Source organism: Ranitomeya imitator, chromosome 2 (genome assembly GCF_032444005.1).
Source record: "Ranitomeya imitator isolate aRanImi1 chromosome 2, aRanImi1.pri, whole genome shotgun sequence".
Lineage (NCBI taxonomy): Eukaryota > Metazoa > Chordata > Amphibia > Anura > Dendrobatidae > Ranitomeya > Ranitomeya imitator.
The window spans coordinates 134813982-134841007 of record NC_091283.1 but is presented as its reverse complement, the minus strand read 5'-3'; the positions used below and the strand labels follow the sequence as shown (position 1 = coordinate 134841007).

At 47.9% G+C, this 27026-nt stretch overlaps 1 protein-coding gene across 1 annotated transcript in view; it reads right to left on the bottom strand.

Annotated features, from left to right (window-relative positions):
• The window catches only part of LOC138662130 (uncharacterized), a 46538-nt gene extending 40686 nt beyond the window's left edge, over positions 1 to 5852 (bottom strand). Inside the window, exon 1 of the mRNA XM_069747296.1 lies at positions 5687 to 5852. The gene's annotated coding sequence lies outside the window, so the exon portion shown is untranslated. The remainder of the gene's footprint in view (positions 1 to 5686) is intronic.
• Positions 5853 to 27026: the final 21174 nt, after the last annotated feature.

The window sequence follows — 27026 nt, the reverse complement described above, 5'->3', positions numbered from 1 at the left end:
CTCCACCGCACTGACGTTGAGGGGCCATTACCAGTCACGGTCAGCTCCCAGCAGCTGTAGACGGACTGTACTGGTGCCCACACTGAGCCCTCCACCGCACTGTGACGTTGAGGGGCCATTACCAGTCACGGTCAGCTCCCAGCAGCTGTAGACGGACTGTACTGGTGCCCACACTGAGCCCTCCACCGCACTGTGACGTTGAGGGGCCATTACCAGTCACTGTCAGCTCCCAGCAGCTGTAGACGGACTGTACTGGTGCCCACACTGAGCCCTCCACCGCACTGTGACATTGAGGGCCCATTACCAGTCACTGTCAGCAGCTGTAGACGGACTGTACTGGTGCCCACACTGAGCCCTCCACCGCACTGTGACGTTGAGGGACCATTACCAGTCACGGTCAGCTCCCAGCAGCTGTAGACGGACTGTACTGGTGCCCACACTGAGCCCTCCACCGCACTGTGACGTTGAGGGACCATTACCAGTCACTGTCAGCTCCCAGCAGCTGTAGACGGACTGTACTGGTGCCCACACTGAGCCCTCCACCGCACTGACGTTGAGGGACCATTACCAGTCACTGTCAGCTCCCAGCAGCTGTAGACGGACTGTACTGGTGCCCACACTGAGCCCTCCACCGCACTGTGACATTGAGGGACCATTACCAGTCACGGTCAGCTCCCAGCAGCTGTAGACGGACTGTACTGGTGCCCACACTGAGCCCCTATACCGCACTGTGACATTGAGGGGCCATTACCAGTCACTGTCAGCTCCAGCAGCTGTAGACGGACTGTACTGGTGCCCACACTGAGCCGCTATACCGCACTGTGACATTGAGGGACCATTACCAGTCACTGTCAGCTCCAGCAGCTGTAGACGGACTGTACTGGTGCCCACACTGAGCCCCTATACCGCACTGTGACATTGAGGGACCATTACCAGTCACTGTCAGCTCCCAGCAGCTGTAGACGGACTGTACTGGTGCCCATACTGAGCCCTCCACCGCACTGACGTTGAGGGGCCATTACCAGTCACTGTCAGCTCCCAGCAGCTGTAGACGGACTGTACTGGTGCCCATACTGAGCCCCTATACCACACTGTGACATTGAGGGGCCATTACCAGTCACTGTCAGCTCCCAGCAGCTGTAGACGGACTGTACTGGTGCCCACACTGAGCCCTCCACCGCACTGTGACATTGAGGGACCATTACCAGTCACTGTCAGCTCCCAGCAGCTGTAGACGGACTGTACTGGTGCCCACACTGAGCCCTCCACCGCACTGTGACGTTGAGGGGCCATTACCAGTCACTGTCAGCTCCCAGCAGCTGTAGACTGACTGTACTGGTGCCCATACTGAGCCCTCCACCGCACTGTGACATTGAGGGACCATTACCAGTCACTGTCAGCTCCCAGCAGCTGTAGACGGACTGTACTGGTGCCCACACTGAGCCCCTATACCGCACTGTGACGTTGAGGGGCCATTACCAGTCACTGTCAGCTCCCAGCAGCTGTAGACGGACTGTACTGGTGCCCATACTGAGCCCTCCACCGCACTGTGACGTTGAGGGGCCATTACCAGTCACTGTCAGCTCCCAGCAGCTGTAGACGGACTGTACTGGTGCCCACACTGAGCCCTCCACCGCACTGTGACGTTGAGGGGCCATTACCAGTCACTGTCAGCTCCCAGCAGCTGTAGACGGACTGTACTGGTGCCCACACTGAGCCCTCCACCGCACTGTGACATTGAGGGCCCATTACCAGTCACTGTCAGCAGCTGTAGACAGACTGTACTGGTGCCCATACTGAGCCCTCCACCGCACTGTGACGTTGAGGGGCCATTACCAGTCACTGTCAGCTCCCAGCAGCTGTAGACGGACTGTACTGGTGCCCACACTGAGCCCTCCACCGCACTGTGACATTGAGGGACCATTACCAGTCACTGTCAGCTCCCAGCAGCTGTAGACGGACTGTACTGGTGCCCACACTGAGCCCTCCACCGCACTGTGACGTTGAGGGGCCATTACCAGTCACTGTCAGCTCCCAGCAGCTGTAGACTGACTGTACTGGTGCCCATACTGAGCCCTCCACCGCACTGTGACGTTGAGGGGCCATTACCAGTCACTGTCAGCTCCCAGCAGCTGTAGACGGACTGTACTGGTGCCCATACTGAGCCCTCCACCGCACTGTGACGTTGAGGGGCCATTACCAGTCACTGTCAGCTCCCAGCAGCTGTAGACGGACTGTACTGGTGCCCATACTGAGCCCTCCACCGCACTGTGACGTTGAGGGGCCATTACCAGTCACTGTCAGCTCCCAGCAGCTGTAGACGGACTGTACTGGTGCCCACACTGAGCCCTCCACCGCACTGTGACGTTGAGGGGCCATTACCAGTCACTGTCAGCTCCCAGCAGCTGTAGACGGACTGTACTGGTGCCCACACTGAGCCCTCCACCGCACTGTGACATTGAGGGCCCATTACCAGTCACTGTCAGCAGCTGTAGACAGACTGTACTGGTGCCCATACTGAGCCCTCCACCGCACTGTGACGTTGAGGGGCCATTACCAGTCACTGTCAGCTCCCAGCAGCTGTAGACGGACTGTACTGGTGCCCACACTGAGCCCTCCACCGCACTGTGACATTGAGGGGCCATTACCGGTCACGGTCAGCTCCCAGCAGCTGTAGACGGACTGTACTGGTGCCCACACTGAGCCCTCCACCGCACTGTGACGTTGAGGGCCCATTACCAGTCACGGTCAGCTCCCAGCAGCTGTAGACGGACTGTACTGGTGCCCACACTGAGCCCTCCACCGCACTGTGACGTTGAGGGGCCATTACCGGTCACGGTCAGCTCCCAGCAGCTGTAGACGGACTGTACTGGTGCCCACACTGAGCCCTCCACCGCACTGTGACGTTGAGGGCCCATTACCAGTCACGGTCAGCTCCCAGCAGCTGTAGACGGACTGTACTGGTGCCCATACTGAGCCCTCCACCGCACTGTGACGTTGAGGGACCATTACCAGTCACTGTCAGCTCCCAGCAGCTGTAGACGGACTGTACTGGTGCCCACACTGAACTCTCCACCGCACTGTGACATTGAGGGGCCATTACCAGTCACTGTCAGCTCCCAGCAGCTGTAGACGGACTGTACTGGTGCCCATACTGAGCCCTCCACCGCACTGACGTTGAGGGGCCATTACCAGTCACTGTCAGCTCCCAGCAGCTGTAGACGGACTGTACTGGTGCCCATACTGAGCCCTCCACCGCACTGTGACGTTGAGGGACCATTACCAGTCACTGTCAGCTCCCAGCAGCTGTAGACGGACTGTACTGGTGCCCATACTGAGCCCTCCACCGCACTGTGACATTGAGGGACCATTACCAGTCACTGTCAGCTCCCAGCAGCTGTAGACGGACTGTACTGGTGCCCACACTGAGCCCTCCACCGCACTGTGACATTGAGGGACCATTACCAGTCACTGTCAGCTCCCAGCAGCTGTAGACGGACTGTACTGGTGCCCACACTGAGCCCTCCACCGCACTGTGACGTTGAGGGGCCATTACCAGTCACTGTCAGCTCCCAGCAGCTGTAGACTGACTGTACTGGTGCCCATACTGAGCCCTCCACCGCACTGTGACGTTGAGGGGCCATTACCAGTCACTGTCAGCTCCCAGCAGCTGTAGACGGACTGTACTGGTGCCCACACTGAGCCCTCCACCGCACTGTGACGTTGAGGGGCCATTACCAGTCACTGTCAGCTCCCAGCAGCTGTAGACTGACTGTACTGGTGCCCATACTGAGCCCTCCACCGCACTGTGACGTTGAGGGGCCATTACCAGTCACTGTCAGCTCCCAGCAGCTGTAGACGGACTGTACTGGTGCCCATACTGAGCCCTCCACCGCACTGTGACGTTGAGGGGCCATTACCAGTCACTGTCAGCTCCCAGCAGCTGTAGACGGACTGTACTGGTGCCCACACTGAGCCCTCCACCGCACTGTGACATTGAGGGTCCATTACCAGTCACGGTCAGCTCCCAGCAGCTGTAGACGGACTGTACTGGTGCCCACACTGAGCCCTCCACCGCACTGTGACATTGAGGGGCCATTACCAGTCACTGTCAGCTCCCAGCAGCTGTAGACGGACTGTACTGGTGCCCACACTGAGCCCTCCACCGCACTGTGACATTGAGGGACTATTACCAGTCACTGTCAGCTCCCAGCAGCTGTAGACGGACTGTACTGGTGCCCACACTGAGCCCTCCACCGCACTGTGACATTGAGGGGCCATTACCAGTCACGGTCAGCTCCCAGCAGCTGTAGACGGACTGTACTGGTGCCCACACTGAGCCCTCCACCGCACTGTGACATTGAGGGGCCATTACCAGTCACTGTCAGCTCCCAGCAGCTGTAGACGGACTGTACTGGTGCCCACACTGAGCCCTCCACCGCACTGTGACATTGAGGGGCCATTACCAGTCACGGTCAGCTCCCAGCAGCTGTAGACGGACTGTACTGGTGCCCACACTGAGCCCTCCACCGCACTGTGACATTGAGGGGCCATTACCAGTCACTGTCAGCTCCCAGCAGCTGTAGACGGACTGTACTGGTGCCCATACTGAGCCCTCCACCGCACTGTGACATTGAGGGACTATTACCAGTCACTGTCAGCTCCCAGCAGCTGTAGACGGACTGTACTGGTGCCCACACTGAGCCCTCCACCGCACTGTGACATTGAGGGGCCATTACCAGTCACTGTCAGCTCCCAGCAGCTGTACACGGACTGTACTGGTGCCCACACTGAGCCCTCCACCGCACTGTGACGTTGAGGGGCCATTACCAGTCACTGTCAGCTCCCAGCAGCTGTAGACGGACTGTACTGGTGCCCACACTGAGCCCTCCACCGCACTGTGACGTTGAGGGGCCATTACCAGTCACTGTCAGCTCCCAGCAGCTGTAGACGGACTGTACTGGTGCCCACACTGAGCCCTCCACCGCACTGTGACATTGAGGGGCCATTACCAGTCACGGTCAGCTCCCAGCAGCTGTAGACGGACTGTACTGGTGCCCACACTGAGCCCTCCACCGCACTGTGACATTGAGGGGCCATTACCAGTCACTGTCAGCTCCCAGCAGCTGTAGACGGACTGTACTGGTGCCCATACTGAGCCCTCCACCGCACTGTGACATTGAGGGACTATTACCAGTCACTGTCAGCTCCCAGCAGCTGTAGACGGACTGTACTGGTGCCCACACTGAGCCCTCCACCGCACTGTGACATTGAGGGGCCATTACCAGTCACTGTCAGCTCCCAGCAGCTGTACACGGACTGTACTGGTGCCCACACTGAGCCCTCCACCGCACTGTGACGTTGAGGGGCCATTACCAGTCACTGTCAGCTCCCAGCAGCTGTAGACGGACTGTACTGGTGCCCACACTGAGCCCTCCACCGCACTGTGACGTTGAGGGGCCATTACCAGTCACTGTCAGCTCCCAGCAGCTGTAGACGGACTGTACTGGTGCCCATACTGAGCCCCTATACCGCACTGTGACATTGAGGGACCATTACCAGTCACTGTCAGCTCCCAGCAGCTGTAGACGGACTGTACTGGGTGTCTCCTCCATATTGGGAGCACGGCGCCTCCATCAGTTTGTGCCGCTGCCTAACACTTGCCAACAGCCCCATATCAACTCACCAACAGCAGGGCCGTTCACGTACTGTGGGCAGGCGGCGGCTAAGGACAGACAGTGGGGGGCGCACAACACCACAAGCCGCTACCACCCAGCGAACGCTCCCAACGTGCACCAGCAGATAAACAGCTTCAAACGCCGCGCGCTACAAAACTGATTCGTCTCTTTATCACGTGACCACGATATTGAAACCGCCCATTATAGAGAACACCCAATCACAGTAGAGACAAAAACTCAGCGCGCCAATTAGAATCGTGCGAGACGGATCAGGAAGCGGCAGAATTCCCACAGTGGCTAACATACAATACCAAGGCGGATCTCACAGCGGCGCAGTCTGATTGGTTGCGCTGCATGAAAGAGACATGCGCATTCTTCTAGGTGGCGATGTGTTTTTACGGGCATGCGCAGACGCAGTAGAGTAGGGTAACGTTGCTCCTCTGAGGGCCTCATTTTTCCACGGCTCCGGGAATGATCTCAGTGACCGAAGCCTCTACTGTAGACTGTAGAGTGCTGAGGTGACCGGTGCTGCTGGAACGGGGTCCTCACAGGCACAATAGTGTAGGCGGCTCAGCAGTGACAGGAGCAGAATGGAGGTGTTTCCAGGACCCTCAGTACAGCGCGGGCTGGGGTCTCTGCAGGAGAGGACGATGAGGCGCAGGTGGCTGTTTAAGGCTACTTTCACACTGGCGTTTTTTGCCAGACGTCGCAATGCGTCGTTTATGGCAAAACACGCATCCTGCAAAGTTGTTTGCAGGATGCGTTTTTGCCCCATAGATTAACATTAGCGACGCTTTGCCACACGTCGCAACCGTCGTGCGACGGTTGCGCCGTATTGTGGCGGACAGCCGGGAGCAAAAAATGTTAAATGTAACGTTTTTTTGCTCCTGACGGACCGCTTTTTCTGACCGCGCATGCGCGGCCGGAACTCCGCCCCCACCTCCCCGCACCTTACAATGGGGCAGCGGATGCGCCGGAGAAATGCATCCGCTGCACCCGTTGCACAGTGCATCAAACGCTAGCGTCAAAATCTCTGCCCGACGCATTGCGACGGGGAGATTCCGACGCTAGTGTGAGAGTAGCCTAACCCCGTAGTGACAGCCAATTTTGTCCTTAAAGTGAACCTGTCACCCCCAAAATCGAAGGTGAGCTAAGCCCATCGGCATCAGGGGCTTATGTACAGCATTCTGTAATGCTGTAGATAAGCCGCCGATTTATTATTATTATAGCGCCATTGATTCCATGGCGCTTTACATGTGAGGAGGGGTATACATAATAAAAATAAGTACAATAATCTTGAACAATACAAGTCACAACTGGTACAGGAGGAGAGGACCCTGCCCGCAAGGGCTCACAATCTACATCCTGAAAGATGAGAAAAAGAGGTTCTATTATACTCACCCAGGGGCGGTCCCGCTGCGGTCCCATACGATTGGCGTCATGGTCCGGTCCCTCTTCTTACGATCACATCCTCTTCTTGTCTTCACGCTCCGGCTCCAGCACAGGCGTACTTTGTCCTGTTGAGGGCAGAGCAAAGTACTGCAGCACGCAGGCGCTGGGCCTCTCTGACCTTTCCCGGCGCCTGCCAACGGCAGTACTTTGCTCTGTCCTCAACAGGACAGACAAAGTACGTCTACGCCGGAGCCGCAGCGTGAATACAAGAAGACATGATCGTAAGAAGATGGGAGGCCCCAGACCGCGACCCCCATCGGATCGGACCGCCCGCCCATGTGAGTATAATATATAATCTGTTTTTCTCATCTTTCAGGATACATTGGGGCTTATCTACAGCATTACAGAATGCTGTAGATAAGCCCCTGACGCCAGTGGGCTTAGCTCACCTTCGGTTTTGGGGGTGACAGGTTCCCTTTAATGACGAGGCCAATTTTTACAATTCTGACCACTGTTGCTTTATGAGGTTATAACTGGAACGCTTGCATGGATCCTGGTGATTCTGAGAATGGTTTCTCGTGACATATTGTACTTTATGTTAGTGGTAAAACTTATTCTGTATAACTTGTGTTTATTTATGAAAAAGTTCCTCCAAGATGACGCTGCCATCACAGTAGCAGCTCTCAGCTATTTACAAGCCGCTATTGCACATTTGGCGCCATCTTGGAGGATGATTTTTTTTTCTCCAGTAAGATAGCGCCGTGGCAGCTGTTAGATCACAGCTAGATACCAATAGCTGATACTGCACAGGTGTGGCGGCCGCCATTTTCAAATTAAGGCTATGTTCACATGCTGCGGATTTTGCTGCGGATCTACAGCGTTTCTGCAGCTGCGGGTCCGCAGCAGTTTCCCATGCGTTTACAGTATTATTATTTATTATTATAGCGCCATTTATTCCATGGCGCTTTACATGTGAGGAGGGGTATACATAATAAAAACAAGTACAATAATCTTGAACAATACAAGTCACAACTGGTACAGGAGGAGAGAGGACCCTGCCCGCGAGGGCTCACAATCTACAAGGGATGGGTGAGAATACAGTAGGTGAGGATAGAGCTGGTCATGCAGCGGTTTGGTCGATCGGTGATTACTGCAGGTTGTAGGCTTGCCGGAAGAGGTGAGTCCTCAGGTTCTTTTTGAAGGTGTCGATGGTAGGTGAGAGTCTGATGTGTTGTGGCAGAGAGTTCCAGAGTAGGGGTGATACGCGAGAGAAATCTTATATGCGATTGTGGGAAGAGGAGATAAGAGGGGAGTAGAGAAGGAGATCTTGTGAGGATAGGAGGTTGCGTGCAGGAAAGTACCGGGAGACGAGGTCACAGATGTATGGAGGAGACAGGTTGTGGATGGCTTTGTACGTCATGGTTAGGCTTTTGTACTGGAGTCTCTAGGTAATGGGGAGCCAGTGAAGGGATTGACAGAGGGGCGAGGCCAGGGAATAGCGGGGGGACAGGTGGATTAGTCGAGCAGCAGAGTTTAGGATAGATTGGAGGGGTGCGAGAGTGTTAGAGGGGAGGCCACAGAGCAGGAGGTTACAGTAGTTGAGGCGGGAGATGATGAGGGCATGGACTAGAGTTTTTGCAGATTCTTGGTTTAGGAATGTACGGATCCATGAAATATTTTTGCGTTGAAGGCGGCAGGAAGTGGAAAGGGCTTGGATATGCGGTCTGAAGGAGAGATCAGTGTCAAGGATTACCCCGAGGCAGCGAGCTTGTGGAACTGGGGAGAGTGGGCAACCGTTTACTGCAATGGATAGGTTTGTTGGGGGGGGGTGTTTTTGCCCTGCGGATTTATGAAAAATCCGCAGTGGACCATTCTATGTGTGCACATACCCTGACTTTTTTTTGTTTGTTTGTATTTACTCAATAACATCAAGAACAGTTATTACCAGGACACGAAACGTGATTATGCTGCATTGCAGGAGCCACGGCCATCGTCTGCCTGCAGAAAGGTTTTTCTTTTTAAGTATATACAGGTATTCATTATATAAACTAGGGGGCAGGTCAGTGAGGGATCAGTGACCTGTCAGCAGTCTGCATTATGAATACCAAAGCAGAGCACCACATGAAGACCCTCCACAGGCCGCCCTGGAGCACGAGCATATCATTAAAGGGAATCTCACCACTTTTGTGGCATATCATGTAAAAATATCATTCAATTCAGTGTTACCTATGCATTATACCAGTACTTTTGATACCCCTTGACTCCCCACCTTTGATCAATAAATGCCGTTTATATTTCTCCTGCGGTGTATGTAAATCTGCTTGGTCCGATGGGTGGGGCTTATTGTCCATCTCTCCCCCCTCCTGTCTTGCTCTACGCATTTCTTTCCTGCATTTGCGTACTGTTACCGCGTGTGCGCATTCAAACGGTCTTTCGCACGTTAGCAGTATGCCCAACAGTGGTCAAAGCCTAAAATCGTTATTGCGCATACGCCATTACGTTCTATGGCCCGGAAGTATTGCGGCAAAGCATACTGTGTACACGCAAAAGCCCATTTGAATGCGCATACGCGGTAATTCTACGCGATCTGTAATATTCACAGAAAGGAATACGTACAGCAAGCTGAGGAGTGGGGGTGGAGATGGACAATAAGTTCCGCCCATCGGACCAAGCAGATTTACATACACCGCGGGGGGAATATAAACGGTATTTATTGATCAAAGGTGGGGAGTCCAAGGGTATCAAAAGTACTGTTGTAATGCATAGGTAACACTGAATTTAATGCTATTTTTACATTATATGCCAAAAAAGTGGTGACAGATTCCCTTTAACTCAAAACTGAAAGTAAAGATTAAACAACCACAAGACGGATTTCATCAACTAAGGTATCACTGTAATCAGTATAACATTGCCGACCTGACACTGTCTGTAGGTTACTGTGCACAATCCTGCTGACAGGTTCTTGGTATGGGCCAGTCCATAGCTTCAATGCCTTTATCTTGCAGGAACTGCTGACACACTCCAGCCACATGAGCTCTGGCAGTGTCCTGCATTAGGAGGAACCCAGGGCCAACCGCAGCAGCATATGATCTCACAAGGGGTCTGAGGATGTCATCTCGGTACCTAATAGCAGTCAGGCTACCTCTGGCGAGCACATGGAGGGCTGTGCGGCCTGTTATGATCAGGCGGCCTTGGAACAACATGAAAAAACCTTCGCTGGAGTAGTGGTAACTATACAGACCGCTAACCCTGAACTTATCACAGACACTAGAAGTAGCCGTGGGGTGTGCCTATCCAGACCTAGACACCTCGACACAGCCGGAGGACTAATTATCCCTAAAGATGGAAAATAGAAAAACTGACTTGGCTCAGAGTAGACCCCCAAAGTATAGGCAGCCCCCCACAAATAATGACGAAGAGTAGGAGAGGAAAAGACACACGCAGGCGGAAAACAGATTTAGCAAAGGAGGCAACTTCTACCTAGATAGGGAAGTATAGTACAGGATACTGAGCGGTCAGCACAAAATCTACAAAATATCCACAGCAGAAAAATACAAAAACTCCACCACCTAACTAAAGGTGTGGAGAGTATATCTGCAACTCCAGCGAATCCAACCAGACTGAGAAAACAACAGGACAGTCGAAGCTGGAACAAAATAGAAACTATGAACCGCACGAAAAAATAGACACACAGCCTGTGAGCCTAAGAAAAAGAATCAGACACTTATCTTTAGCTGAAATGGCAGCAGGCAGGAGAGGCCAGGCAGAGAACCATTATTGGCAATAGAACATTGACAACTGGCAGGGACTAATGAGTCCTGCAAAGCTAAATACCAGAGTCAGCTTTGCAATTAGCAGATACACCTGTCCAATCCTGCAGTCCAGGCACAACTGCATTACCATCTACAACCACCGGAGGGAGCCCAAAAGCAGAATTCACAACAGTACCCCCCCCCTTGAGGAGGGGTCACCGAACCCTCACCAGAGCCCCCAGGCCGATCAGGATGAGCCCGATGAAAGGTGCGAACCAAATCAGCGGCATGGACATCAGAGGCAGAAACCCAAGAATTATCCTCCTGGCCATAACCCTTCCATTTGACAAGGTACTGAAGCTTCCGCCTCGAAAAAACGAGAATCCAAAATCTTCTCAACAACATATTCCAACTCCCCATCGATTAACACAGGGGCCGGAGGATCAACAGAGGGTATAACGGGCTCCACATATTTACGCAACAAAGATCTATGGAAGACATTATGAATAGCAAAAGAGGCCGGAAGCGCCAGGCGAAAGGACACCGGATTAATAATCTCAGAAATCCTATAAGGACCAATAAACCGAGGCTTAAACTTAGGGGAAGAAACCTTCATAGGAACATGACGGGAAGATAGCCAAACCAGATCCCCAACCCGAAGCCGGGAACCAACACACCGACGACGGTTAGCAAAACGTTGAGCCTCCTCCTGAGACAGCACCAAATTGTCCACCACATGAGCCCAAATCTGCTGCAACCTGTCGACCACAGAATCCACACCAGGAAGGTCAGAAGGCTCAACCTGCCCAGAAGAAAAACGAGGATGAAAACCAAAATTACAAAAAAAAGGCGAAACCAAAGTAGCCGAACTAGCCCGATAATTAAGGGTAAACTCGGCCAATGGCAAAAAAGCCACCCAATCATCCTGATCAGCAGACACAAAGCATCTCAAATAGGTCTCCAAGGTCTGATTAGTTCGCTCAGTCTGGCCATTTGTCTGAGGATGAAATGCAGAAGAAAAAGACAAATCAATGCCCAGCTTGGCACAATAGGCCCGCCAAAACCTAGAAACAAACGGAACCTCTGTCGGACACAATATTCTCCGGAATACCATGCAAACGGACCACATGCTGAAAAAACAACGGAACCAAATCAGAAGAAGAAGGCAATTTAGGCAAAGGCACCAAATGAACCATCTTAGAGAATCGGTCACAAACAATTCAGATAACCGACATCCTTTGGGAAACAGGAAGATCGGAAATAAAATCCATAGAAATATGCGTCCAGGGCCTCTCAAGGACCGGCAATGGCAAAAGCAACCCACCAGCACGGGAGCAACAAGGCTTGGCCCGCGCACAAGTCCCACAGGACTGCACAAAAGACCGCACATCACGCGACAAAGAAGGCCACCAAAAGGACCTACCAACCAAGTCTTTGGTACCAAAAATACCAGGATGACCAGCCAACACAGAACAATGAACCTCAGAAATCACTCTACTAGTCCATCTGTCAGGAACAAACAGTTTCCCCACAGGACAACGGTCAGGTTTGTCAGCCTGAAATTTCTGAAGAACCCGTCGTAAATCAAGAGAAATGGCAGAAAGGACCACCCCTTCCTTCAAAATACCGACTGGTTCCAAGACCTCAGGAGAATCAGGCAAAAAACTCCTAGAGAGGGCATCAGCCTTAACATTCTTAGTACCAGGAAGGTACGAGACCACAAAATCAAAACGAGAAAAAAACAAGGACCATCGAGCCTGTCTAGGATTCAGCCGTTTGGCAGACTCGAGATACTGTAAATCAAATTCTTATGGTTGGTCAAGACCACAATACGGTGCTTAGCTCCCTCAAGCCAATGTCGCCACTCCTCAAACGCCCACTTCATAGCCAACAACTCCTGATTGCCGACGTCATAATTGCGTTCAGGAGGCGAAAACTTACGGGAAAAGAAGGCACACGGTTTCATTAAGGAACCAACAGGATCCCTCTGAGACAAAACGGCCCCTGCCCCAATCTCAGAAGCGTTAACCTCAACCTGAAACGGAAGAGAAACATCTGGCTGGCGCAACACTGGAGCAGAAGAAAAACGACGTTTAAGTTCTTGAAAGGCAGAGAGAGCCGCAGAGGGCCAATTCGCCACATCAGCGCCCTTCTTAGTCAAATCAGTCAAGGGTTTAACCACGCTGGAAAAATTAACAATGAAACGGCAATAAAAATTAGCGAAACCCCAAAATTTCTGAAGGCTCTTCACGCATGTGGGCTGAATCCAATCATGAAAGGCCTGAACCTTAACCGGATCCATCTCTATAGATGAGGGAGAAAAAATAAAGCCCAAAAAGGAAACCTTCTGCACCCCAAAAAGACACTTAGACCCTTTCACAAACAAGGCATTGTCACGAAGGATCTGAAATATCATGCTGACCTGCTGCACATGAGACTCCCAATCATCGGAAAAAATCTAAATATCGTCCAAATATATGATCAAGAATTTATCAAGATAACTCCGGAAGATATCATGCATGAAGGACTGAAAAACAGATGGAGCATTAGAGAGTCCGAATGGCATCACAAGGTATTCAAAATGACCTTCGGGCGTGTTAAATGCAGTTTTCCATTCATCACCCTGCTTTATACTAACAAGATTATAAGCCCCCCGAAGGTCAATCTTAGTAAACCAACTAGCTCCCTTAATCCTAGCAAACAAATCAGAAAGCATAGGCAAGGGGTATTGAAACTTGACCGTGATCTTATTTAAGAGTGCGATAATCAATACAGGGTCTCAAAGAACCATATTTTTTAGCAACAAAAAAGAACCCCGCTCCCAACGGTGAAGAAGATGGACGAATATGCCCCTTCTCCAAAGACTCCTTAATATAACTCCGCATGGCGGTATGTTCAGGAACAGAAAGGTTGAAAAGTCGGCCCTTAGGAAACTTACAGCCTGGAATCAAATCAATAGCACAATCGCAGTCCCTATGCGGTGGAAGGAAACTGGACTTAGGCTCATCGAATACATCCTGAAAATCAGACAAAATCCCCGGAATTTCAGAAGAGGGAGAAGGGGCGATTGACATCAGAGGAACATCATTATGAACCCCCTGACAACCCCAACTAGTTACAGACATGGACTTCCAATCCAACACAGGATTATGGACCTGCAACCACGGGAAACCTAGCATGACAGCATCATGCAAATTATGCAACACCAGAAATCGACAATCTTCCTGGTGGGCTGGCGCCATGCGCATGGTCACCTGTATCCAAAACTGGGGCTTATTTTTAGCCAAGGGTGTAGCATCAATGCCCCTTAAAGGAATAGGATTCTGCAAAGGCTGCAAGGGAAAACCACAACGCCTAGCAAAGTCAAAGTCCATCAAATTCAAGGCGGCGCCTGAATCCACAAACGCCATGACAGAAAATGACGACAATTAGCAGATCAAGGACACAGATAACAGAAATTTAGGTTGTACAGTACTGATGGTAAATGAACTGGCGATCCTTTTTGTCCGCTTAGGGCAGACAGAAATGACATGAGAAGCGTCGCCACAATAAAAACACAACCTGTTGAGACGTCTGAAACCTTGTCGTTCTGTTTTAGACAGAATCCTATCACACTGCATAGGCTCAGGAATTTGCTCTGAGGATAACGCCATAGCGCGCACAGCTCTGCGTTCCCACAAGCGCCGGTCAATCTGAATGGCCAAAGACATAGAATCACTCAGATTGGAGGGTGTGGGAAACCCCACCATAACATCCTTAACGGATTCAGAAAGATCCTTTCTGAAAATTGCCGTCAAAGCATCATCATTCCATTTAGTCAGCACAGACCATTTTCTGAATTTCTGACAATACAATTCAGCCGCCTCTTGCCCCTGAGATAGGGCCAACAAGGTCTTCTCAGCTTGATCCACAGAGTTAGGCTCATCATACAATAACCCCAATGCTTGAAAGAAAGAATCAACATTAAGCAAAGCAGGATTGCCAGATTCCAGGGAAAATGCCCAATCCTGTGGGTAACCACGCAGCAGGGATATGATGATTTTAACCTGCTGAATGGGATCACCAGAGGACCGGGGTCTCAATGCAAAAAACAGTTTACAGTTATTTTTGAAACTCAAAAATTTGGATCTGTCACCAAGAAAATAAATCAGGAGTGGGAATCTTAGGTTCTAAAGCAGTAGTCTGAACAATATAATCTGAAATACCCTGTACCCTAGCAGCAAGCTGGTCCACAAGAGAAGCTAACTCCTGAACATTCATGTTAGTACTAGGTTCCTCAGCCACCCAGAGATTAAGAGGGAGGAGAAGACAAAACAGGCTGAGGAAAAAAAAATGGCTCAAAACCTTTCCTCCCTTCTTCTGAGATGCAATTAACTCATTGTTGGCCAGTTGTACTGTTATGATCAGGCGGCCTTGGTACAACATGAAAAAACCTTCGCTGGAGTAGTGGTAACTATACAGACTGCTAACCCTGAACTTATCACAGACACTAGAAGTAGCCGTGGGGTGTGCCTATCCAGACCTAGACACCTCGACACAGCCGGAGGACTAATTATGCCTAAAGATGGAAAATAGGAAAACTGACTTGCCTCAGAGTAGACCCCCAAAGTATAGGCAGCTCCCCACAAATAATGACGGTGAGTAGGAGAGGAAAAGACACACGCAGGCGGAAAACAGATTTAGCAAAGGAGGCAACTTCTACCTAGATAGGGAAGTATAGTACAGGATACTGAGCGGTCAGCACAAAATCTACAAAATATCCACAGCAGAAAAATACAAAAACTCCACCACCTAACTAAAGGTGTGGAGAGTATATCTGCAACTCCAGCGAATCCAACCAGACTGAGAAAACAACAGGACAGTCGAAGCTGGAACAAAATAGAAACTATGAACCGCATGAAAAAATAGACACACGGCCTGTGAGCCTAAGAAAAAGAATCAGACACTTATCTTTAGCTGAAATGGCAGCAGGCAGGAGAGGCCAGGCAGAGAACCATTACTGGCAATAGAACATTGACAACTGGCAGGGACTAATGAGTCCTGCAAAGCTAAATACCAGAGTCAGCTTTGCAATTAGCAGATACACCTGTCCAATCCTGCAGTCCAGGCACAACTGCATTACCATCTACAACCACCGGAGGGAGCCCAAAAGCAGAATTCACAACAGCGGCCCTCCAAAGAAATGCCACTCCACACCATTACTGACCCACTGCCAAACCTGTCATGCTGAAGGATGTTGCAGGCAGATCGCTCTCCACTTTTTGAGTTATATACATATATATATACAGTATATATATATATACATACCAAAAGTTTGGATACACCTTCTCATGAAAGATTTTTCTGTATATTCATGACTATGGAAATTGGTAAATTCACACTGAAGGCATCAAAACTATGAATTAACACACGTGGAATTATATGCTTAACAAAAAAGTGTGAAACAACTGAAAATATGTCTTATATTCTAGGTTCTTCAAAGTAGCCACCTTTTGCTTTGATGACTGCTTTGCACACTCTTGGCATTCTCTTGATGAGCTTCAAGAGGTAGTCACCGGAAATGGTCTTCCAACAATCTTGAAGGAGTTCCCAGAGATGCTTAGCACTTGTTGACCCTTTTGCCTTCACTCTGCATTCCAGCTCACCCCAAACCATCAGGTCATCTGGCATAGCACTCCATCACTCTCCTTCTTGGTCAAATAGCTCTTACACAGCATGGAGGTGTGTTTGCGGTCATTGTCCTGTTGAAAAATAAATGATGGTCCAACTAAACGCAAACCGGATGGAATAGCATGCTGCTGCAAGATGCTGTGGTAGCCATGCTGGTTTAGTATGCCTTCAATTTTGAATAAATCCCCAACAGTGTCACCAGCAAAGCACCCCCACACCATCACACCTCCTCCTCCATGCTTCACGGTGGGAACCAGGCATGTAGAGTCCATCCGTTCACCTTTTCTGCATCGCACAAAGACACGGTGGATGGAACCAAAGATCTCAAATTTGGACTCATCAGACAAAAGCACAGATTTCCACTGGTCTATTGTCCATTCCTTGTGTTCTTTAGCCCAAACAAGTCTCTTCTGCTTGTTGCCTGTCCTTAGCAGTGGTTTCCTAGCAGCTATTTTACCATGAAGGCCTGCTGTACAAAGTCTCCTCTTAACAGTTGTTGTAGAGATGTGTCTGCTGCTAGAACTCTGTGTGGCATTGACCTGGTCTCTAATCTGAGCTGCTGTTAACCTGCGATTTCTGAGGCTGGTGACTCGGATAAACTTATCCTCAGAAGCAGAGGTGACTCTTGGTCTTCCTTTCCTGGGGCGGTCCTCATGTGAGCCATGTTCTTTGTAGCGCTTGATGGTTTTTGCAACTGCACTTGGACTGACTGACTTTCATTTTTTAAAGTAATGATGGCCACTCGTTTTTCTTAGCTGCTTTTTTCTTGCCATAATACAAATTCTAACAGTCTATTCAGAAGGACTATCAACTGTGTATCCACCAGACTTCTGTTCAACACAACTGATGGTCCCAACCTCATTTATAAGGCAAGAAATCCCACTTATTAAACCTGACAGGGCACACCTGTGAAGTGAAAACCATTCCCGGTGACTACATCTTGAAGCTCATCAAGAGAATAATAATAATAATCTTTATTTATATAGCGCCAACATATTCCGCAGCGCTTTACAGTTTAACAGTTTCAAACACAACAGTCATAGGTAACAACGTTAACAATACAGTAATAAAGCAAAATAAGACGACCCTGCTCGTGAGAGCTTACAATCTACAATGAAGAGAATGCCAAAAGTGTGCAAAGCAGTCATCAAAGCAAAAGTTGGGAACTTTGAAAAACCTAGAATATAAGACATTTTCAGTTGTTTCACACTTTTTTGTTAAGTATATAATTCCACATGTGTTAATTCATAGTTTTGATGCCTTCAGTGTGAATTTACAATTTTCATAGTCATGAAAATACGGAAAAATCTTTAAATGAGATGATGTGTCCAAACTTTTTGTCTGTACTGTATATATATATATATATATATATATATATATATATATATACGTATATATATATATATATATATATATATATATAAATATATACACGCACTCACACACACACATCTATTTTCTGTGTATATATCTATTCTGTCTATTGTAACCTGTCAGTGTGATTTTACTGTACGTGCACAGGAATTGCTGGCTTTTCTTATATATACAGTGGGGCAAAAAAGTATTTAGTCAGTCAGCAATAGTGCAAGTTCCACCACTTAAAAAGATGAGAGGCGTCTGTAATTTACATCATAGGTAGACCTCAACTATGGGAGACAAACTGAGAAAAAAAAATCCAGAAAATCACATTGTCTGTTTTTTTAACATTTTATTTGCATATTATGGTGGAAAATAAGTATTTGGTCAGAAACAAAATTTCATCTCAATACTTTGTAATATATCCTTTGTTGGCAATGACAGAGGTGAAACGTTTTGTGTAAGTCTTCACAAGGTTGCCACACACTGTTGTTGGTATGTTGGCCCATTCCTCCATGCAGATCTCCTCTAGAGCAGTGATGTTTTTGGCTTTTCGCTCGGCAACACGGACTTTCAACTCCCTCCAAAGGTTTTCTATAGGGTTGAGATCTGGAGACTGGCTAGGCCACTCCAGGACCTTGAAATGCTTCTTACGAAGCCACTCCTTCGTTGCCCTGGCGGTGTGCTTTGGATCATTGTCATGTTGAAAGACCCAGCCACGTTTCATCTTCAATGCCCTTGCTGATGGAAGGAGGTTTGCACTCAAAATCTCACGATACATGGCCCCATTCATTCTTTCATGTACCTGGATCAGTCGTCCTGGCCCCTTTGCAGAGAAACAGCCCCAAAGCATGATGTTTCCACCACCATGCTTTACAGTAGGTATGGTGTTTGATGGATGCAACTCAGTATTCTTTTTCCTCCAAACACGACAAGTTGTGTTTCTACCAAACAGTTCCAGTTTGGTTTCATCAGACCATAGGACATTCTCCCAAAACTCCTCTGGATCATCCAAATGCTCTCTTGCAAACTTCAGACGGGCCCGGACATGTACTGGCTTAAGCAGTGGGACACGTCTGGCACTGCAGGATCTGAGTCCATGGTGGCGTAGTGTGTTACTTATGGTAGGCCTTGTTACATTGGTCCCAGCTCTCTGCAGTTCATTCACTAGGTCCCCCCGCATGGTTCTGGGATTTTTGCTCACCGTTCTTGTGATCATTCTGACCCCACGGGGTGGGATTTTGCGTGGAGCCCCAGATCGAGGGAGATTATCAGTGGTCTTGTATGTCTTCCATTTTCTAATTATTGCTCCCACTGTTGATTTATTCACTCCAAGCTGGTTGGCTATTGCAGATTCAGTCTTCCCAGCCTGGTGCAGGGCTACAATTTTGTTTCTGGTGTCCTTTGACAGCTCTTTGGTCTTCACTATAGTGGAGTTTGGAGTCAGACTGTTTGAGGGTGTGCACAGGTGTCTTTTTATACTGATAACAAGTTTAAACAGGTGCCATTACTACAGGTAATGAGTGGAGGAAAGAGGAGACTCTTAAAGAAGAAGTTACAGGTCTGTGAGAGACAGAAATCTTGATTGTTTGTTTCCGACCAAATACTTATTTTCCACCATAATATGCAAATAAAATGTTAAAAAAACAGACAATGTGATTTTCTGGATTTTTTTTTCTCAGTTTGTCTCCCATAGTTGAGGTCTACCTATGATGTAAATTACAGACGCCTCTCATCTTTTTATTAAGTGGTGGAACTTGCACTATTGCTGACTGACTAAATACTTTTTTGCCCCACTGTATACTAGATGGTGGCCCGAATCTAACGCATCGGGTATTCTAGAATATGCATATCCCCGTAGTATATTGCCCAGCCACGTAGTATATTGCACAGCCCACGTAGTATATTGCCCAACTACGTAGTATATTGCCCAGCCACGTAGTATATTGCCCAGCCACGTAGTACAGTGGGTATGGAAAGTATTCAGACCACTTTACATTTTTCACTCTTTGTTTCATTGCAGCCATTTGGTAAATTCAAAAAAGTTCATTTTTTCTCATTAATGTACACTCTGCACCCCATCTTGAGTGACAAAAAAAACAAAAATGTAGAAATGTTTGCAAATTTATTGAAAAAGAAAAACTGAAATATCACTTGATCATAAGTATTCAGACCCTTTGCTCAGTATTGAGTAGAAGCACCTTTTGAGCTAGTACAGCCATGAGTCTTCCTGGGAATGATGCAACAAGTTTTTCACACCTGGATTTGGGGATCCTCTGCCATTCTTCCTTGCAGATCCTCTCCAGTTCCGTCATGTTGGATGGTGAATGTTGGTGGACAGCCATTTTCAGGTCTCTCCAGAGATGCTCAATTGGGTTAAAGTCAGGGCTCTGGCTGGGCCAGTCAAGAATGGTCACAGAATTGTTCTGAAGCCACTCCTTTGTTATTTAACTGTGTGCTTAGGGTCATTGTCTTGTTGGAAGGTGAACCTTCGGCCAAGTCTGAGGTCCAGAATACTCTGGAAGAGGTTTTCATCCAGGATGTCTCTGTACTTGAGCACATTCATGTTTCCTGCAATGGCAACCAGTCGTCCTGTCTCTGCAGCTGAAAAACACCCCCATAGCATGATGCTGCCACCACCATGTTTCACTGTTGGGATTGTATTGGGCAGGTGATGAGCAGTGTCTGGTGTTCTCCAAACATACCGCGTAGAATTATCACTAAAAAGGTCTGTCTTCATCTCATCAAACCAGAGAATCGTATTTCTCATAGTCAAGGAGTACTTCATGTGTTTTTAGCAAACTCTGTGTGGTCTTTCATATGTCTTACACTGAGGAGAGGCTTCCTTCAGGCCATTCTGCCATAAAGGCCTGACTGGTGGAGGACTGCAGTGATAGTTGACTTTGTGGAACTTTCTCCCATCTCCCTACTGCATCTCTGGAGCTCAGCCACAGTGATCTTGGGGTTCTTCTTTACCTCTCTCACAAAGGCTCTTCTTCAATGATTGCTCAGTTTGGCTGGATGGCCAGATCTAGCAAGACTTCTGGTGGTCCCAAACTTCTTCCATTTTAGAATTATGGAGGCCACGGTGCTCTTAGGAACCTTGGGTACTGCAAAAATTATTTTGTTACCTTGGCCATATCTGTGCCTTGCCTCAATTCTGTCTCTGAGCTCCTTGCTCAGTTCCTTTGACCTCATGGTTCTCATTTGGTCAGACATGCACTGTGAGCTGTGAGGTCTTATATAGACAGGTGTGTGCCTTTCCAAATCAAGTCCTATCAGTTTAATTAAACACAGCTAGACTCCAATGAAGGAGTAGAACCATCTCAAGGAGGATCACAAGGAAATGTTACATAAGTATGCGTGTCTGAGCAAAGGGTCTGAATACTTATGACCATGTGATATTTCCATTTTTCTTTTTTAATAAATTTGCAAAAATTTCTATATTTCTGCATTTTTTAAGTCAAGATGGGGTGCAGAGTGTACATTAATGAGAAAAAAAAATATCTTTTTTGAATTTACCAAATGGCTACAATAAAACAAAGAGTGAAAAATGTAAAGGGGCCTGAATACTTTTCGTACCCACTGTATATTGCCCAGCCACGTAGTATATTGCCCAGTCACGTAGTATATTGCACAGCAACGTAGTATACAGCACAGAGCCACGTAGTATACAGCACAGACACGTAGCATACAGCACAGACACGTAGTATACTGCCCAGTCACGTAGTATATTGCCCAGCCACGTATGTTACAGGTTAAAAAATAAAAAAGAAACATATACTCACCCTCCGAGGGCCCCTTGTAGTCCTGTCACCTGTGTGCGGTGCACGCGGCAGCTTCCGGTCCCTGGGTTGGTATGAGCGCAGGACCTGTGATGATGTCGTGGTCACATGACTGTGACGTCATGGAAGGTCCTTCTCGCATTTGGCACCGGAACCTGCCGCTTGCACTGCCGAGGACAGCATGCACGTCGGAGGGTGAGAATAACCTTTTTTTTATTATTATTATTTTTAACATTAGATCGTTTTACTATTGATGCTGCATATAGCTGCGTAACCGGAGTGCGTTACACCGCGCTCTGGTAACTCTGGCATTAACCCTGTGAGAGGGCTGACTGGAGGGGAGTATGGAGCGGGCACTGACTGCGGGGAGGAAAGAGCGGCCATATTGCCGCCGGACTGTGGCCGTCGCTGATTGGTCGTGGCAATGGTCGTGGGCATTTTGCCACGACTAATCAGCGACTTGGATTCCATGACAGACAGAGGCCGCGACCAATGAATATCTGGGACAGACAGAAAGACGGAAGTGACCCTTAGACAATTATATAGTAGGTGTGTGTGTGTGTGTGCGTGTATGTGTGTGTGTGTGTGTGTGTTTTGACGAATATTTCCTTTGTAAACGAAGTGTAAATGAAAGAACTGCTTTATGTAAAAGCTCATGTTAAAATCGCATTGCAATCGGATAGCAATGACAATGCACTCGGATGTAAATAGGATGCTAGGTGTGAAAATGGCATTGTACTCGAAAGACACTCGTCCGTTTTTTCTGTCCAGATTATGGACCGTTTTTATTCTCACATATGGGTATGAGCCCTAAAGGTGTAGATATGCAGACACAAATACTATCTCTGTATTTAGTACATGCAATGAGATGAGTAATTGCAAGAGCACTGACATCTAGTGGTTAGTATACATTTGTTCATGCAGCCCATGTCCACTATTTGTATGTTCTTTCACGCTTTAACATTGCGACACCAAGAAGGAAAAGCGGGAGAATTATGGAAATTACAGGATGGATAGACACATTACTGATATGTAAATAATTAACAAAATAGAAACAAAATGTTCACAACATCTTGATGCAATCAGTATCGAGTATGAGCGTTACATGATGAAATCTCTGCACGTACACACCTTGGCTACTTTCAATGAGGTTATAAGGCTACTTTCCCACGGTGGGTAATTGGAAGCGCTTTGGACGCAGCACATGTCCGCTGTGTCCGAAGTGCTGCTGGCTTTTGAAAGTAGGAGATTCCGAATGTGTTCATTGACCCGTGTGGAATCACTGCATCCAATACATTGGATGGGTGAAATTTATCTTGCGGAGGCTCTCGTCTCCGCAAGATAAATTGACATGCTGAGGTCTGGAAAGACGCGCCACATGTCTGTCTCCCCAGGGAAGCCGGAGGCGTCAGTGCACGCAAAATTGACATGGGATTTCTTGAAATCTCATCCACTATGCTGTAACATCAGGACACTGCAGGTTAGATGCTGCGGATGTACGCAGCATCCAACCCGCAGCGTTTACTGACCGTGAGTTGTCCGAAAAATATTCTGTCACACTGAATGCACTTGGGCAAGTCATCTAGCTGCTCTTTTTGCTGTTGACCAATGCCCAGATGTGCTTGATGGGAGACAAGTTCAGAGACGCTGCAGGCCCTGATAGCATGTTTGGGACACACAGGACTTATTAAATGGTCAAGTACTGAATCCATTATTCCAAATTCAATATTAATATTTAATGGAAAGGGAACATAATCCTAACTTGTTTTTGTTAAGGAAAAAAGTGTATTTTAGACATATAGGTAATTTATATTTGTGCAGGATATTAAAGATGTCTCTAACATCATGTCCTCCGTCTAGCTGAAACTGAATCTCTTCAAAACTGACCTTCTCGTGTTTGCTCCATGTATTTACCTACCTATACCTAATATAGCAATTTCCTTAGGTGGTTCATCCATACATCTTTCAGACGTCCGTGTGTCTGTTACGTGTGGTGACAGTTTTCACAAGTACCGGAGACACTTACACACGTAGACCCATACAAGTGAATGGGTCTGTGCACATCTCAGTGTATTTCCACGAACCTTGTGTCCGCTGGCAAAAGATGATGACATGTCCTTTTTTTAACAGCAGCATTTTGCAAAACATCCCGCACACTGATGGTACACGGATTGCATATGTGTGTCATCATTGTAACACGTACCAGCACCTGGAAAGCAGCCATACTGTTAGTGCTGTACACCGTCTCAGGGTGCTGAACACTTCTCTCATCAGTCTACCCTGAATGTGCTGCGATCAGCACTAGCAGGGGAGAATGTTGAACGTTATATTCAACTGATCACAGTGAAAACAGGCACTGGCTGATGGGACTACTACTCCCTTCAGCCTACACATGCTGGCGCTAATATAAGTGAGAGCAGGCGGCTACTGATGGGAGTATTCATCAGCTGCCGTCTGTGCTATAAATAAAAAAAGGCGTGTGTTCCCTTGTATTTATTGATAACCAGCCAGGCAAAACTGACAGCTGTGGGCTGCAACCCTCAGCTGACAGCTTTAGCAAGGCTGTTATCAAGAATAGAGAGGTCCCCACTCTTTTTAATTATTTAAATAAATCATTCTTTAAACGGCGTGGGGTCTCCCCATTTTTGACAACCAGCCTTGCTAAAGTAGGCTAGGGGCTGATATTCTCAGGCTGGTAATGGGCCATAGATACTGACCCCCCAACCTAATAATAGCAGACTGCAGCCACCGAGAAAAGGCACATCTATTAGATGCACCAATTCTGGCTCTTTGCCTGGCACTTCCCACTTGCCCTGTGGCAGTGGCAAGTGGGGTAATATTTGTGGGGTTGATGTCACCTTTGTATTGTCTGGTGACATCAAACCCACGGGTTAGTAATGTGTTAGTAAGAGGCATCTATAAGACATATCCATTACTAATATTATAGTTGTATTGTAAATAAACACACAGCAAGTCTAAAGTCTTATTTGAAATAAAACAAAACACTTTTCCATTTTTAATTAAAAATAAACAGTTATACTCACCTAACGCACATTTCATTGAAGCCCTCGTCTCCTGTAATAAAACGAAAATAAAAAAAACCATCCCTCACTTGTCTGACGTTCTGTCCCATGCTGTAATCCATATCTGGGAATAAATAGTCCATGCTGAGAACCACTGATGACTGAGCTGCTGCATGCACAGCATCAATGACTAGCAGTGACATCATCAAGGTTACTGCGGGTCACTGAGGCTGCGTTATCAGCTGGACTGAACTGCAGTGACCTCAGCATTCTGAGAATAAGTCACTGAGTTCACCACAGTTCAGTTCAGTGAGTTCACCGTAGATCACCGTGAGAATTGTGATCTGCAGTGAACTCACTGAGCTGAACTGCTGTGAACTCAGTGACTTTCTCATGGTGCTGAGGTTACAGCAGTTCAGCCTGGCTGGGAACGCAGCCTCGGTGACATGCGGTAACCTCGATGATGCCACCGGTAGTCAGTGATAACTTAGTCGCAGTTCTCTGTCACCTTTGTACTGTCTGGTAACATCGACCCAACAAATATTACCCTACTTGCCACCGCCACAGAGCAAGTGCCATGCAAAGTGCCAGAATTAGCGCATCTCATAGATGTGCTTTTTATCGGTGGCTGCAGACAGCTATTTTTAGGCTGAGGAGGTCAATATCCATGGCCCCTTACAAGCCTGAGATACAAGCCCCCAGCTGTCTGCTTTAGCAAGGCTGGTTGTCAAAAACGATGGGACCCCACACTAGTTTATTTATTTAAATAATTAAAAAATATTACATAGGGACCACTCTATTCTAGATAACTGTTGATCGCCGGCAGAGAAGGGAAGAATGAGATCCATCTTCAGCACCCGGAAACAGCGCTCTAAAAGTACCGCTGCTTCTCAGGCACCGGTACATGTGGTACTGATGCAGCACATGAGCGGCACATGTATGCCACTAGTATTACACACACGGACACTGATATCTTTCCTTTATTTCAGATATACAATCACTCGCTCATGTCATCTGCATCTAAAAATATCTCCAGAATCCGACTGTTTATCCCTTTTGAAACTGCAAAAACTCTTACTGCCGCTGTTATTCATTTTCATCTGGATGTCACAGGTGTCATGTCCTCTTTGGAGATCTGGGGGTAGAAGATTAATATGTATTGTGCATCACCTTCCATTTAGCCTGTGTTTGTGTCCCATATTTAATGGATTTGGTTTCCTTTGTTGCTAAAGAGATTAACATACAACCCTTTCTATGCTGGTCAGAAACTTACAGCTCCTTTTTCAGCTGCTTCTGGTCTAGTCATTGCCTCTCCCTATAAAACCTAGCCACACCCTCTCTATCTTGCCAGTGAAAGCTTTGCTTCCTAGCTCTTTGGAGACATGTGCTGAATAGTGATGAGCGAGTATACTCGTTGCTCGGGTTTTCCCAAGCACGCTCGGGTGATCTCTGAGTATTTGTTATTGCTCGGAGATATAGTATCATAGATATCATCGCCTCAGCAGCATGATTTACGGCTTCCAGATACGCTGAATACATGTAAGGAATGCCTGTTTGTTATGGAATTCCCACATGTATTCAGCGTATCTGGAAGCCATAAATCATGCTGCTGAGGCGATGATAACTATATCTTCAAGCAGTAACAAATACTCGGTTGCTCGGAGATATAGTATCATAGATATCATCGCCTCAGCAGCATGATTTACGGCTTCCAGATACGCTTAATACATGTGAGGAATGCCTGTTTGTTAGGGAATTCCCACATGTATTCAGCGTATCTGGAAGCCGTAAATCATGCTGCTGAGGCGATAACTATATCTACGAGCAGTAACAAATACTCAGATGTCACCCGAGCCTGCTCAGGAACACCCGAGCAACGAGTATACTCGCTCATCACTAGTGCTGAATAGATCATTGTTGCTACTGGAGATTGTTGCATGCTGTTTTTTGGTGGATGCTTTCCTCATTGTCCTATTCCCATTTGATAGGTACATCCTTATCTCTCCATAGATATCTTTTTACCTTTGGTCAGTGTTTCTACAGTATGCTTTTTTTCTTTCCATTATCCTTTTTTTGTCTTTGTGTTTTGCTTTTCTTTTATTTCTGTCCCGGGCCTAATGGGATGGGGGAGGACAGATCGGGGTTTAACAGGAGCATAGTAAGGTAGGAGACTCAGGCATCTCTTTCTTCAAGAGTACCCCTGGGACAGGGATAGTAAGGGTCCCAGTTCCACGGAAAGTTTGAGGCATTGGTCATTTTTTCATAAGGATAGTATGATATCTAATATATAAAGGTGTGTGTGTGTGTGTGTCTGGGATTAGCATCTGCACCGTCGCAGCTACAGCCACAAAATTTTGCACAGTCACATCT